Here is a 13,448-nt window from a genome sequence, read left to right as displayed (position 1 = left end):
CCTTAAATAATGTAGGTTTCTGGAGCTGGAGTTCCTTGTTTAGCTGCATTTGCAAATCTACTGAGGAAGCACAGACCTGTCTTACCTACTGTCTATGTTGCATCATGTCGTACTTTCTGTGCTCGACATAATGAAGATAATTAACTTTGGGCCAACAAAAATTACTTTTGCTTTGCTTTATTTGGTGGAGGAAGAATGCTGCTCATTGTGGAATGCTGGATTAGGCTAATGGATGTTATAGTGCCTAGTATTTGTCTGTCTCTTTGTAGGATAACATTAAAAAGCATAATAGAGGCTTTATTTATAAGCATAAAGTGCGGTGTTATGAAGACTCTGTAGCAGAATTACAACTCAAACTTGAAATTTAGTGAGACAGCTGCAGCCCCTTTCACTGTAAAGTGGAGTTTGAATTTTCTTGTTGCAACAGAAGTAAATGAAATTCATGTTACATTAGAAACTTAGTAGCTAAATGGTCCTAAGTGACATCAGTTTATTTAGAGGACTAAAAGTACACTGAATTTATTTAAGCTACTGAAATGTGGGTAAAAATCCTATGTTTGTTTTATGCTCCATACATAAAATGAAGTCCAGAAGTGTTTTTGTCATGATTTCACTGTGCAAGACAGAACTGAACTGTAATTGTACTTTTTCAACTGAGTCTTGCTTATTCAACACTGTGAGTGGGATAGCTGTGTTGGATGGTAATATGTGTAAATATGTTGGTTTAATTTAATAGTTCTAGAGGAAGGCAACAGGAAGGCAACACAATAGTCTGGGTAAGCAATAGCACTGCAGACATGTCGCAGACAATAGTCAATCTGTCAGCTGTGAAGAGCTGACTTCCAGGCTCCATCTCTCTAAGGGTGGGAGCTCAGTGATCAAACAGACACCAAACAGGATGGATAACAATCAAACAAGGGATTATGTTTTTTAATGTGACATTTTAAACTGATTAAAACTACTTTATTTAGGGAAAAGTGTATTTGAGTGTATTTAAATTCCACATTTATTGTTATCAAGAATTAAATTTGTTCCGAATATACTTTAAAATAAAATGCCACTACTTGTTTGCCACTAAAATTTTAGCAAATGAGGTGCTGAACTGAAACTAGCACTAATGAACTGGAGGCCTAGCTTTTGACAATAAGTAGAGTTTTTTAATTACAGTGTAGTGTAACTGTTTTGATTGTTCCATACACTTTCTCACCTTAGAATGAATGATAAAAAAGCAAAAAATGTTTACATTTAAATAATAGCCTGGGGAGTGCAGGGGATGAGGTGCCTTAGTTCTAGAAGCATTAAGCATTTACTTTTTTTTTAAGTACCTAAATAAAATAAGATTGTATAACTTCTGTCCACATGCAATCTGAGATTAGTATGAAAGGGAAATTCTGTTTTAGAAAACATGCCGTATCACATTCATCATTTTCTAGAAAATAGTCCGGATTATTTAGTATAGTAATCTTAGGCAACTAAGCTCACTAAAGCAGAAACACAGATTTTATAAGTACTCAGGGAAATGGGGGTGGGGGAAAGAAAGGGTCTAAACATAAAGAAAATGTTTTTGGACATCTGGGTGCCTGCAAATGTCATGGGAGGGGGGAGCCATAATCTCTTTAAGGGAAAGCAAGAGTTGAATGGAATTGAAGTATCAGATTATGTATATATTTATGGTATCTCCTTATTAACAAAGCAAGAAGCAAAAGCTTATGTATGAGGTTATAATATATTTTGTTGAAGTACAATTCAGCCTATTCCCATATGCACAGCAGAATTGTCTCTCCTCTTCTCTGAATGCTGCACTTCCAATGGCCAACGCAGTTGTTGATGAGTGCTGGTGTAATTGATGATGGAACCCATACACAGAAACAAAGAAAAAAGGGAAATTTTGCAGAGTCAAATAATTATTTAGAAACAGCTGTAGAAGGTTAAATAAAAGCTTTTTGATAGTAGTTGGAGGATGAGTGACACTGTGCTCTATTTTTACTTCATCTTTGATATCTACAAGGAGGAACTATCCCTGGGAGCATGTGTGAGAATTAGGATAGTGTCATTTGTCCATTTTACAAATGCGGAATTGGAGCAGACAGAGATGAATTCATTTGCATGAAGTTGTCCTGAAAGTTGGAAGACATGATGGTTAATCCTGCTAGTGTGTCTAGACTGGTGGTTGATAACAGCAGTGAGAGAATTCAAAATGTGACTGCACCTTGAGATTCCCAGCAACCTCCTTGGGGTTTAGATGACAGTGAAATATTTTCATGTCTGGCTGTGTAAGAATAGTATTTTTCTGTATGGATTAGATATAAATAGGATGTAAATAGATGTGGGTAGATAGAAATAAGAAGGATGGCAGTATAGAAGCTGCCATGTTTCTGTTCAAATTTAGGTTTTGAATAGGAACTTTTAGTATTTGTATCTTCCATTTCATTATCCTCTCTTCCCCATTTCATGTTATTTGTCTGTCTTGAGTTGAAGTGATGCAGATACTGATTTAAAGGTCTTTTGTCCTCCAGCAAATTTCCTTAGTACAGAGGATCACTGAGCAGGGTAAGAGGACAATTGGTTTTGATTAAGGAAGAGCACAGTGACAAGTTTGATTTGCCCCAATTGCGTTTTGAGTGTCTTGTTTGTTGATGAAACAAACTAAGTGGTTATCAGTTTTGTACCATGTTACATCAGCTGGTTTCTTCTGGCAGAAATACAGCAGTTCCCGTTCTGTGTCTGGTTCTGAACATGATGCTGGGAATGGTCAAGCTATGCTTTTACCGATGGGCAGGCTGGTATTGTGGTTCTGGGGTAAAAGAGGAAAACTGTGGCCCTCAAGTTCTTAGCAACTGTAGCTATTTGGATTCTTGGATAGGAAGAATCAGAGGCACATCCTACTATGGCCACGGCCGCCTCTTAAAAAGAGCTGTGGAAAGAACGGGAAAGGATTTGATGCGTGTTGCTAAAATCCACCAGGTGAGCGGTTTGCTCGCCCAAATGATTTCCATACTCGGCACCCTGGGCAGTTCTTTCCGGGGAGGAGGGCTGCGGGCGTGCGAGGGCAGGGCGCGGCTGCCGGGTGTCTGCGGTGCCGGGAGGTGGCGGAGAGGCGCTGGAAGCCGTGGGGCGGCCCGGCGTGCCCCGCGGGGGAAGCGGGCTGTTACCGGAGCGCAGCCGTGGCTGCTGCCGGCCCTCCCCGCGGGGCTGAGGCGCAGCGGCCCCTTTAAGGCGCGACCTGCCGGGGATCAGGTGCGCGGCCGGAGCGATGACGTCATGGGGCGGGGCCGCGGCTCCCGCTCGCGCTGCCCGCGCCGCGGGACGGGGCGGCGGCGGCTGCGCACGTGCGCGGGGCGGCGGAGAGCGCGCGGGGCCGCGCGGGCCGGGGCGGCGGCAGCGGCGGCGGGAGCGGGGCCGCAGCAGCAGCAGCAGGTGCCGGCTCGGTGCGTGTGGGGCTGCCCACCCTGTGAGCACGTGAGAGGTTTTCTCCTGCAGCAGGCTAGGTGGGAAAAATGTGCTGTGTGCAGCGTGTTTAATTCTTTGCAAACTTAATTGGTGTTTTGGGGTTTTTTCCTGTGATACAGCCATCCATCATGTTGTATGTTTTATTTGTGTTTACTTGTTGAAACTGTTGCTTAGGTAGTAAGTGAACAGCAGGCAGTGCCTCAGTTGATTGTGTTTTCCATGATGATGAATTGTGCTGTGTACCTACTGTCCTTGATAGGAAGTGCTGCGCGAAATTTGACTCTTTATGCTTGGCTAAACTAAGGCAAATCCCAACGCTAAGGTTTGGACTAGAGGAGGGATGTCAGATGTCTTCCTCCCTTGCAATGGAAGGTTATATCCCCCCTGTATGGGAAAGAGACTAGACCTTTTGCCAGCTAGGTGGGAATGTGTAAGCCCATGTGGAATTTACACCTAAATAATTGTATGCACAGGAATTGTGTTTGCTGGTTCTGGAGAAGAAAGGCAAGGGATTGCTTGTAGCTTTTTTTTGGGGCTTTTGTTTTTGTATTTTTTATTGGTTGGGTTTTTGTTTTTCTTTGTAAGGTAAGGGGAGGCATTGAAATCTTTCTTTGAACATTCATTTAATCTTCATGATAAGCAGACTTCTATATTTGTAGTTCTAATTTTTGGCTAATAGGTTCACTTTTCACCAGATAAGTTAAAATTGGCAGAAAAAATAAAAAAAATCCCTGCTCAGGGAAATCATCATGTGAAGATAAAGTTGGCAGGAGGACCTCTGTAATTTTCTGGGTGGTAGAAGGATATGACCAAGTTAAACATGGCTTTAGCAGGCTTGGTTCTTAAGACTAGAGAAAAGTCTCTTGGGCATTGTTATGCTAAAAATGTAGGCTAAGAGTTTCCTTTGAAGTCCTGATTTGGAAATGCCCATGTCTACCACATCTGATTTTTTTGCATTAGATTCCAAAGTCGATTTAGTCTCTTCTAATCTTGCAGAGCAGGGTTCTGGAGTAGGTCTTTGTTTAAATAAACAAAAATACTTGTATGGATGTATGTATATGCTCAGAGATGTGCTATTTTTGCTTTGGAATGCACACCTCTGAAGCCATCATTCTGCAGGTTTCTTTTTTCTATTGTCTTGATAGCATTTCAGTCTAATCAGTATTCAATGGGTGATGTTTTTGCTCTCTAAATTTAGCTGCTGATGTTTATATACTACTTGGTATTCTGTATTGGTCTTTGTAGAGGGCATCCTGCATACATAGATCAGCCCCAACAGCCTTTGTCCTGGAAAATGCATCATCCCAAGTGACATATTAACAGTGGGCTGTTTAAAGGGATGGGTATGTTAATCTGGCATCCTCTAAGACCAGTGGAGTCTTGGGGTCTGTTCATGTATACTTGCTCTGTATCTTGTTAATGTATACTTGTGCCTTACACCTCAGGGAGGAGAAAGGGAATGAATGACACATTTTGCTAGTGTTTACTACTCATTTTTCTTTTTTTTTCTCCCATATTTATGCAGACAGTATGGGTGTTGTGTCAGAAGCAGGTTTGTAGTCCAGTGGGATGTTCCAGCCATGGGACACCAGGCTAAGGTGAACAAGTAGGTAATCCAGGGCATAGCAGGATTAGTCCACAGGGTGAAATCCAGTCAATTACCTTTCTACCTTAAAATCTCTTTAACTTTTAAGTATATTTTTTCATTACAGCACCTATTACTGTGACAGATGTGACTTTCCATAGATTTTTGGCAAGTGGCTTACTGTTTCCTCTGGATGTCATCACCTATTTCTTCCCCTTCTTGTTCATATTTAGCGTCTTAAGCCAGTTTAATTTCACTGGCTGTGAAAGAAACAATAGTCATCATAAGATGTGATTGTGTATACTGTTGAAAAAGTCACTGAAATGTAAGTATCTGCAACAGCTTTTGTAGGTCCATAAAATTTCAAGAAGTAATGGCTGTTCTAATGAAATTATTAGAAAATATTTCATGATGAAAAGAAAGCTGATTCAAGAATTGTTGTTACTTCCCCTCTTCTTTCTAATGGCACATTTTCATAGAGGACTTAGTTTTATGAATTGCAAATAAAAGTTTGTTTAAGATACTAATTCCCCCATTGTGACTGGGAGGATTCCTGGAATCATGTGTGGCATTGACTTTTATTTTCAGCTCTTCAGTATTGTGGCATGGATTTAAATGCTCTTGGGAGTTCCATGCTATATATGTACATCCTGACTGCATATCAGTCTGCCAAGGTTCAGTCATAGGACAAAAATAAAACAGAACAGAAAATAATTAATGCAGAATGTGGAATTGTGGAAGAGAATATTTTATGAGTCTCATTACCTTCCCTATTACTATGGTTTTGTGATCTTGTTTTTTCTGTTAAATTAAGTGATACAAAAATAAAGTCAAACAGCCAAGCTTACTTTTCATTTGGGTTTCACAATGATGCAAGATATTTTCCAAAGTGAATCTTACACCTTCAACCTGTCATCTCCTTTTTATGTCAGATAAGAGGCTGAAAAGCACTGGTTTTATTTGATGCAGGCAGGTGAAACCAACTTTCACAATTTCCTTTCTCAAGATCCTTGCAAGCCTTTTGTCAAGTACCACCGCATTGCTAAGATTCAAGGTTTACAGGTTGTGTGCTGTCATTTAGGGTCACAAAATGATGTAAGTTCTTGACTAGTGTAGGAAAAATGGGTACAGATTTATCACTCCAGTTATGCTGGTTCTGTGCCATATGTGTGCTTTATCTAGGAAAAATTGTTTCGTGATTCCTGACTTAATCAAACTATAAATTAATTCCTCAATAATGTGTGATCATATTTAAACCACAGGAAATGATTTTGTACCAAGTCTCTTAAGGCATAAAACTCTGTGTATGTGTGTCTTTCCCAGCTGCAGGGGAGACTTGTCTTTGGCTTCAACGCAGCATGGCATCACAGTCACTCAAAGAATGTGCTCATGCTTTGACCAAGAAATTTAATTTAGTGCTTTGCTTGATTAACAGGCATCTATAACCTGGTGTCTTTCTTGCAGTCAAGAAGACCTTTTGCCTTCTCTTTTTGATAGGGTATTTATAAAACATTCTTTGGCTTGGGTCCACTTACTGAGGTGGAAGTTACAAAAAGCAGGATGGATTAAATGCATTGTGCTGTGTTTGGCAGTCACTGGGAGTAAGTATGCAATAGAATTGCTTTTCTTATTTTTGTGGTGGTTTTGGGAGGGTAGTAGAAACAAGGAGTGCAGTTATTTGTGGTATTTGTGGTGTTACCTCTGTGGTAAAGAGTGGTATTTAGATTCTTGCTTGTCTTTGGTAACTTTTAAACCCTGGCTTTTGTAGTCTTCGAGACTTCCCAGTGCTACAGGTAAAACTAGTTTGAGTCACTCTTAAGAGTTCCTAGATGTAGAAAGTCAAATTGCTAGCAGGATATGTTCATAGTAATGTGCTGAGGGTATTAGCACTTTGTTTTTCTCCCAGTATTTATTTTTTGTTTTTTGAGTCATCTGCCAAAAGAAAGGCTAGTTTTGATGAGGAGCAATCTGCCTTCTAGCACATAAACATAAGAAATAAAATAGCTTTTATCAATTGAGGGTAAAATATTGAGTGTATATACCAACTTTTTACTCTTAAGATTATAAATGAGCGAGATTCATTTGTCAATATAAGGTTGTAATGGAATTATGACAATAGTACTCCTGATAGCAATGACTGGACATCACCTATGAAGGAATTGTTTCCACTTTGATGCTCTCAAGCTTGTTTTTAAACTAGTTTAGATTTTATTTGAGCAGATGTAGTCTAAACTAATTTAACTGGTTCTAGCACCCCAAGTTGCTCCACACAGAAAACACTTGTGGAGGCTATATAGGGAACACTGAGGAACAGATCTGACTTCAAACCACCCTGGCCTGTCTTTCCACCGGCTGCTGTTTACCCTGACCAGGTTGTGTTGCTGTGTTGAAGGGTTGCACAAGGATGAGAATGAGCAGTTGGGAGGCTGAAGGAAAGTGGGGGCATAAAAGCTCTGTCCTCACATTAGTCAATGTCTGAGTAGTCTTGAAAAATATTTCTGACTCTCTTTTGGTAGCTATTAAAACAGCTTGGTTTGGTTATTCTTTTATATGAGAAAAGGCAAAAAAAGTTTTTTGTTCATCTTGTAATTTACAAGCTATTTGAATAGCTCTGGGTTACCTGACTTTAATAAAAAACCAAGTAACTGGGATGGTAAGACAAAACAGAATGGCTTTATGGATTTTTTTTAAATATGAGTCCATTTGATTCTAAGGCTATGCTGATGAAGTAAAAGCAAGAATTTGCTGTGCCTCCCCACTCCCCAGACCTTATTTAAACAGTTGTCTTGCCATGTGGAAAAGGTCAGCTGAGTACAGCATATGTATTTGCCCAATATGTTTGAGCACATTGCCCTAAAGTTTGTTAAGACTGTTGTTAGATTTTTTGGGTTTTTTCCATCCTCTTGAAAATTGCACTGCTGATGTGGCAACATGAGCTTCTCTTTCTTAACCCACCTTCTTCACCCTCCTCATACCCCAAAAAGAAATTATAGATGGTCACTGCTTTCTAGCCACAGAATTAACTTTTTTGACCTCAGAGATTTTCAGTGAAGAGGGCAAACGTCTGTTTTCAGACTTCTTGAAAGTCCGGGGGATGCATTCTCCAAATTCAAACTTGAGTCCCAGAAGAATGAACTTACTTAAATGAAGGAGGCTAGAAAAGGTTAACCAGGGGGGTTAATTTGCACCAGTTGTTTTGAACTGATGTCTCCTGGAGTGCAGCTTTACTGTGGCTGCTTAAGGACAGGGCAGGGCAGGTGGCTGGGTCTGGAGTGGGTGCTCCTGCTCTCTCCCTGTTCAGCTCTCAGTTGAAGTGGCTCCTGGAAGTGGCTCACAGCTCAGTGCAGTTCTTGGAAGCAGTGGGAGCGTGAGGCTGGGGAAAGTACACAGAGTGACACAGTCTGCTGTTTCCTCAGTGCAGTGAAACTGCGCCTTCCGTCTGTGCTCCCGACTGCTGCTCAGCCTTCTGACTGCAGATGGAGGGGCAGCTTTGGTAGCTGGGTAGGAGGATCTAACTACAGGCCACTGTCAAGAAGCATTGTTCACTCGGCCTACTTTCCTGCTTTTGAGTGAGAAAGCTAATGAAAAAATACAATTTCCATTGGTAGAGTTGTTTTTTGCCAACTGTTTTTTGCTGTCCTGTTTGTTACACGTCATTTTGCAAACTTACCAGTGTTAGCATACGGGGAGTGGAAGGGCCATGTGATGGTGAACAGACCCACCCTGGTAGCAGCTGTCAGCTTGGCACAGCTGTATCATAAAGCATACTGTAAGTTACCTGTGCTAGAAATTAGTGGCTAGTACATCTGCACAGTGTTTTGACTTTGGTGGCAAAGCTCATAAAGGAGCTGCTGTAATTACTGTTTCTCTGCTCTGTAGTTTGCTGGTCTATGTTGTGCCACTTAAAAGTGCATACTGCAGGACTACTCTGTATTTTGAATAACTGAAATTTTAAAAGTAGCCCAACTTCATACTTTTATCTTCTGGTTATTTTCAACCTACATTATTTTCATGAGGTGATTTGTAATGTGGTCCTACACTGACTGCCACTTGCAGAACAGAGCATCAGATGAGAATAGTAAGAACTGATCTGTGGAAGTTTGGCAGGATCTTCTGCAACCAGCTTCTTTGTTGGCAGTCAAGAAACTTCATCTTTACCACGTAGCATTTATTCCTGACAAACTTCTCCATGTAGACAATCTTAGGGTGTTTAAACTGTACTAAGTGTGCTGACATTTACAGCTCGATGAGTGGGAGTGCTGTAGTGGATAATTATGTGAAGGTGAAGGGAAGGGCTAGCATAGCCTTTGCTAGGTAGGAAGCTAAAAGATATGCAAAAGCAGAAGGAAGCCAAAATCATGTGACTGTGCAGACATTTGGAAAATAACTCTTCAGGCTTAAGAGAATGGTTGTTTCAGCTCTGTCATCTATACTTTGTTTCTTCAAGGTTTTTTTTAACTTATGTTTTTGTAGTTTTTCTTGGCTATCTCTCTTTGTCTTGCCAGCTGTGAAGGTATGCTGGTGGCATGCATGCTTCTAACAGATGGGGTTATTTGCAAATACATTTGCTTCAGATTGCTGTGTCTGAACCAAAGCAAAAAAGCAAGGAAGGCAGAGATTTCGGGCTTGTCTCTGTTGGTTTAGTTTGCTTGGCTTTCCTGCCTCGTTGCTGAGGTAGCTGTGTGGATGGCTGTATAATTGCTACATTGCTCTCCCAGTTGCCCTGAGGGCTGCAGTACTTGACCAGAACAGTTTGAGGGTTGCTGTACTGTACTAATTTAGATGAAATGTTAGAAGAGTTGAAATTATTCCCTCCCCCCCCCCGCCCCTTTCTTCCTGTTCTGTGCAAAGTGTGGTAATTGCTCTGTATTCTGTCATAGTTTGGTGGCAGTGAGTCAGATTCTTAGCTGGTATGTTTGGCCAAGTTTTCTTTTGCGAGTGCAGTAGCACTGTTGTTCCTCAGCTGGGGACCTGTCCCCCTGCTTCTGCTCAAGGCATGGGGCCCTGCTCGCTGTTTGAACTGTCAGACCCTCATCAGCACAGAGTGAACTCTTATTTTCTGTCACATGCAGAGGGATTTGTTTTAGTAGTAAAACGCTATTGTCCTTTGCTGCTGTATGATTCTAAAAAGTTTTAATTATAGGTGTGATGGAAGCAGAACTGATCTTGCTTTCAAGAGAGCATTTAGAAATAATTTTCATGCTTTCATCATGCGCTGAAGTATTGAAGAACTGGTTATTCTTTAGACAGGTAACTGGTAGTCTCCACTATCCACATGTTGAGGGACTGTGGAAAATGATGTCAAAACAGGTGTTTGAAAATGTCCAATTGGATCCAATTGCCATTGGATCCATATTCCTTGCAGTTACTCAGGTATGTGTGGACACCTGAAGCACTTTATCAAAAAGCTGAAATTGAGTTCCAAAATTATGGAAACTAAGACAGAAGCAAATAGGAATTTGCAAACATCAGTACCACAAAACGCTTGGTGTAACTGATTTAGATGCTTTCCCCTTTTGTGAGCATTGGCCGGCATCACCTCATCAAGGAAGTCAGTGGAGTCATGGGGGATGCATGTGGTCTTTGTGTCTGAGGAGGAAAGGCAAATGCTTTGTGCCGTGGAAGGAGGAGGACTAAAGGAGTGTAGATGCCAGTGTTTTCTCTGCAAGGGTGCTTACCAACCTTGGGTTGTTGTTTTGTGGAAATAATGCCACTGTACTCTTGGTAAAATTCTACAGATATTTGAGAGTAAACATGCAGATCCAAAAAATAGGGTGAGACACCTGGAAGACTTGGTCACTCTTTCTGTATTTGGCATATTGCTTTTGCCTGGCAAAAGTCTGTGTTGGTGTTGCAAACTGTTTTTAAGTGATTTGGCTTCCTTGAAACAAGCTGTTTGAGGGAAGAGTGCTACAGACTTAACATGCTGCTTTAACCATGCACAGCTGTGGAGGAGGTTTGGAGCCCAGCATGATTACTGAACATTGGACTGGTTTTTGTTCACAATTATGGCACTGTCAGTGCACTTTAAAAAATTACTTTATTTGAAATTTGCTTACACTGAATCTTAAAAAAAAAGTTGTGTAGAAGCATCATGAGGTAAAACTGCTTAGAGTATTGTGCTTTTGCTGTATTTTTTCCTTTTTTTTTCTCCTATTTTTGTCCCTCCAAAAGTCTATCATTATGGAAAGACATAGTTAAAACTTGTCTCAGCCCCTTCTATCCTGCAAGACTAAATTGTTCTTAAGACAAACCAATTTAATTATATTCCAAATGCTTCCTTTTTGCATTGTTTGTTTCTGTTAGGTAAATGGTCCCAGCGGGGATAGTGTCTTCAATTCCTTGTATGTCCAAAGCATTATTATGTTTCAATCTGATTCTGTTAGCAGTATATTGTGCTGGGGCAGCAAGACAGTGGTGTGCATTGCTTTGGGTTTTTTTTGGTAACATAACCAAAGTTTTCTCTACAGCTATTTTGGTCTTGGATGTACAGTAAGTCTCCCTGTCTGTGCTCTAAACGTGACCGTGTTAGAAGAACAAATTGATGCTGAATGCAGATGGCAGCCCAGTACTGGAGCTGTACTGTAGGAGTGTCTGGGAATAATTGTGTAGTAATGCTAATGCTGAGCTTATGGGAGGTTTTGGGCATAGGAAGCTGTTTTTCTGAACGAATTTCTTTTTTCTGTGATCTGTATCACTGGCTTTGGGGATGGTTCCAGGAAGTGTCCTGCAGTAATTGTTCTTTGAAAAACTGCTCTTAAGTTTGTATTGCAACTGCAGGGCTGTAAACTGAGGGACCAAAACTGAATCTATCTTTCGAGTACTTTCCATTTTTTTCTGTTAAATGGTGACATGTTGCTCCTGGTTATCAATTTCTTCTACAAGAAAACAATCCTTGACATTTAACTGCAGAGTCTGCAGGAACCTCTCCAGTTCACTTGTCACACTGAGGGGAGCCCTGCCTTGCACAGGCAGGCTGCTGCTGTAAAATGAAGTCATCCTTGCAGCCCTATCTCCCTCTCCTCTGCCCCCGGTCTGGTCTCTTTTACAAAAGGGTTTAGAAAACTCCTCCTTGCCTGGCCCTGTGTCCCGGGGAGTGAGCAGGGCTGGGCCTCTGGCCTTATCTCTGTTGTCAGAGCTGCCTGCCTGGTAGGTGGCAGTGGGGGCAATGCTTTTCAAATGAGACTTTCCTGTGCTTAGGGAGGCCCTTGTTTTTTTGTTTTAACAGCTTCCTATTGTTTGAAACAGCAGGTTATCCCCTCCCATGCTATTCTAGCTCTTTCCTCCTCCCTTAAATAATTTTTCTGTGCAAGTATTAATCAGAGCAGTTACTCTCACAGTGAGTCCTCAGTTTTCCTAGCTCACTCTGACCTCCAGCTTCTCTTGTGGTACCAGTGTGGAGTCCACACAATAAATAGAAAGCAGCTTCTGAAGGTAGGTCTTTCTGATTTTTAATTCAGCATCACCACCACTGTGATGTGACTGTTTTGATTGAATTCAGGTTGTCATAGGAATTCTCTGCTACATATGGAACCGAAAGATAGAAAATTCTGCTTTTCAGTGTGGCTGACTTTTGTTTCTAAGATACAAAGAAAGAGTATTGCTTCACTTAGTTAACAGTTTGCTTTTCAGTGTTCCAGTCCTGCTAGCTAATGGTGTTTCATGTGTACATTTTGTTTATGATGTTCTACCTCTGTGAAAGGTACTTTCTAAGGCATAAGCTGCCTCTGGTCTACCATACCATAACTTTTTGTCTAATGGTATCCATGATAAATTTGAAGATAAAACCCATCAGAATCTCTTCTCACCATATCAATTGTTAGAGCTGGAAAGGATGTTGGCAGTTCCTTTCCCATCCCACTTATCGTACAGTTTAAGAATTACTTAGTCAGAAGCACTCCAGACTGCTTTTTTGATAAGTTAGATGTGGTTTTCCTTCCCTCTACTTGTTGGATCCTGTGTAAGAAAGTTGATAATGAAATGAGGTACTAAACATATGCAGAGCTTTTCTATTATTTTAATGTACTGATTTGTACAAGTAAACTTGCTTTATCTGTTTTCCTGATCCCCTGCCTTCTATCCAGTGTCTTGTTTCCAAAAATAGTAATAGTTTTGTGATTGTTTGAAGTCTCTCACTACTGTTTCATACTTTTTGCAGTTCAGCTTAGCAAAAAGTATGTATTTGTTTAAATTTCTAGATTGAAAAAAAAGAAACAAAAACCCTCATACTATTTTGATATATTTGGTGACACTAAGCAGAAGTTCTAATTCCACAAAATTATAAGTCCAGTTCTAGACTTTGTCATCAGAGAGGGTGAATGAGGGGAATAATCTGTCTATCAGTTCCCATACTTGACATTCAGTATAATAAACATTCTGCCTGTTCTAATGCATTCCAGATTGTTTTGAAGGA

At 40.7% G+C, this 13,448-nt stretch overlaps 1 protein-coding gene across 6 annotated transcripts in view; it reads left to right on the top strand.

Annotated features, from left to right (window-relative positions):
* The window catches only part of USP54 (ubiquitin specific peptidase 54), a 91,638-nt gene that overhangs the window by 18,108 nt on the left and 60,082 nt on the right, over window positions 1-13,448 (top strand). For 3 of the 6 annotated variants that reach the window (XR_008483039.1, XM_054276597.1, XM_054276602.1), the window contains exon 1: window positions 3,443-3,488. The exons of 2 other annotated variants lie outside the window; for them this stretch is intronic. The gene's annotated coding sequence lies outside the window, so the exon portion shown is untranslated. Of the gene's footprint in view, window positions 1-3,442; window positions 3,489-9,529; window positions 9,549-13,448 lie in introns of those variants that run through there. One more of the 6 variants, XM_054276599.1, reaches the window with a different exon arrangement.

Source organism: Melozone crissalis, unplaced genomic scaffold (assembly GCF_028551555.1).
Source record: "Melozone crissalis strain CALT ecotype California unplaced genomic scaffold, PUWL_Pcris_2 ptg000019l_1, whole genome shotgun sequence".
Taxonomy (NCBI): Eukaryota; Metazoa; Chordata; class Aves; order Passeriformes; family Passerellidae; genus Melozone; species Melozone crissalis.
This window is presented reverse-complemented; position numbering and strand designations above follow the sequence as displayed.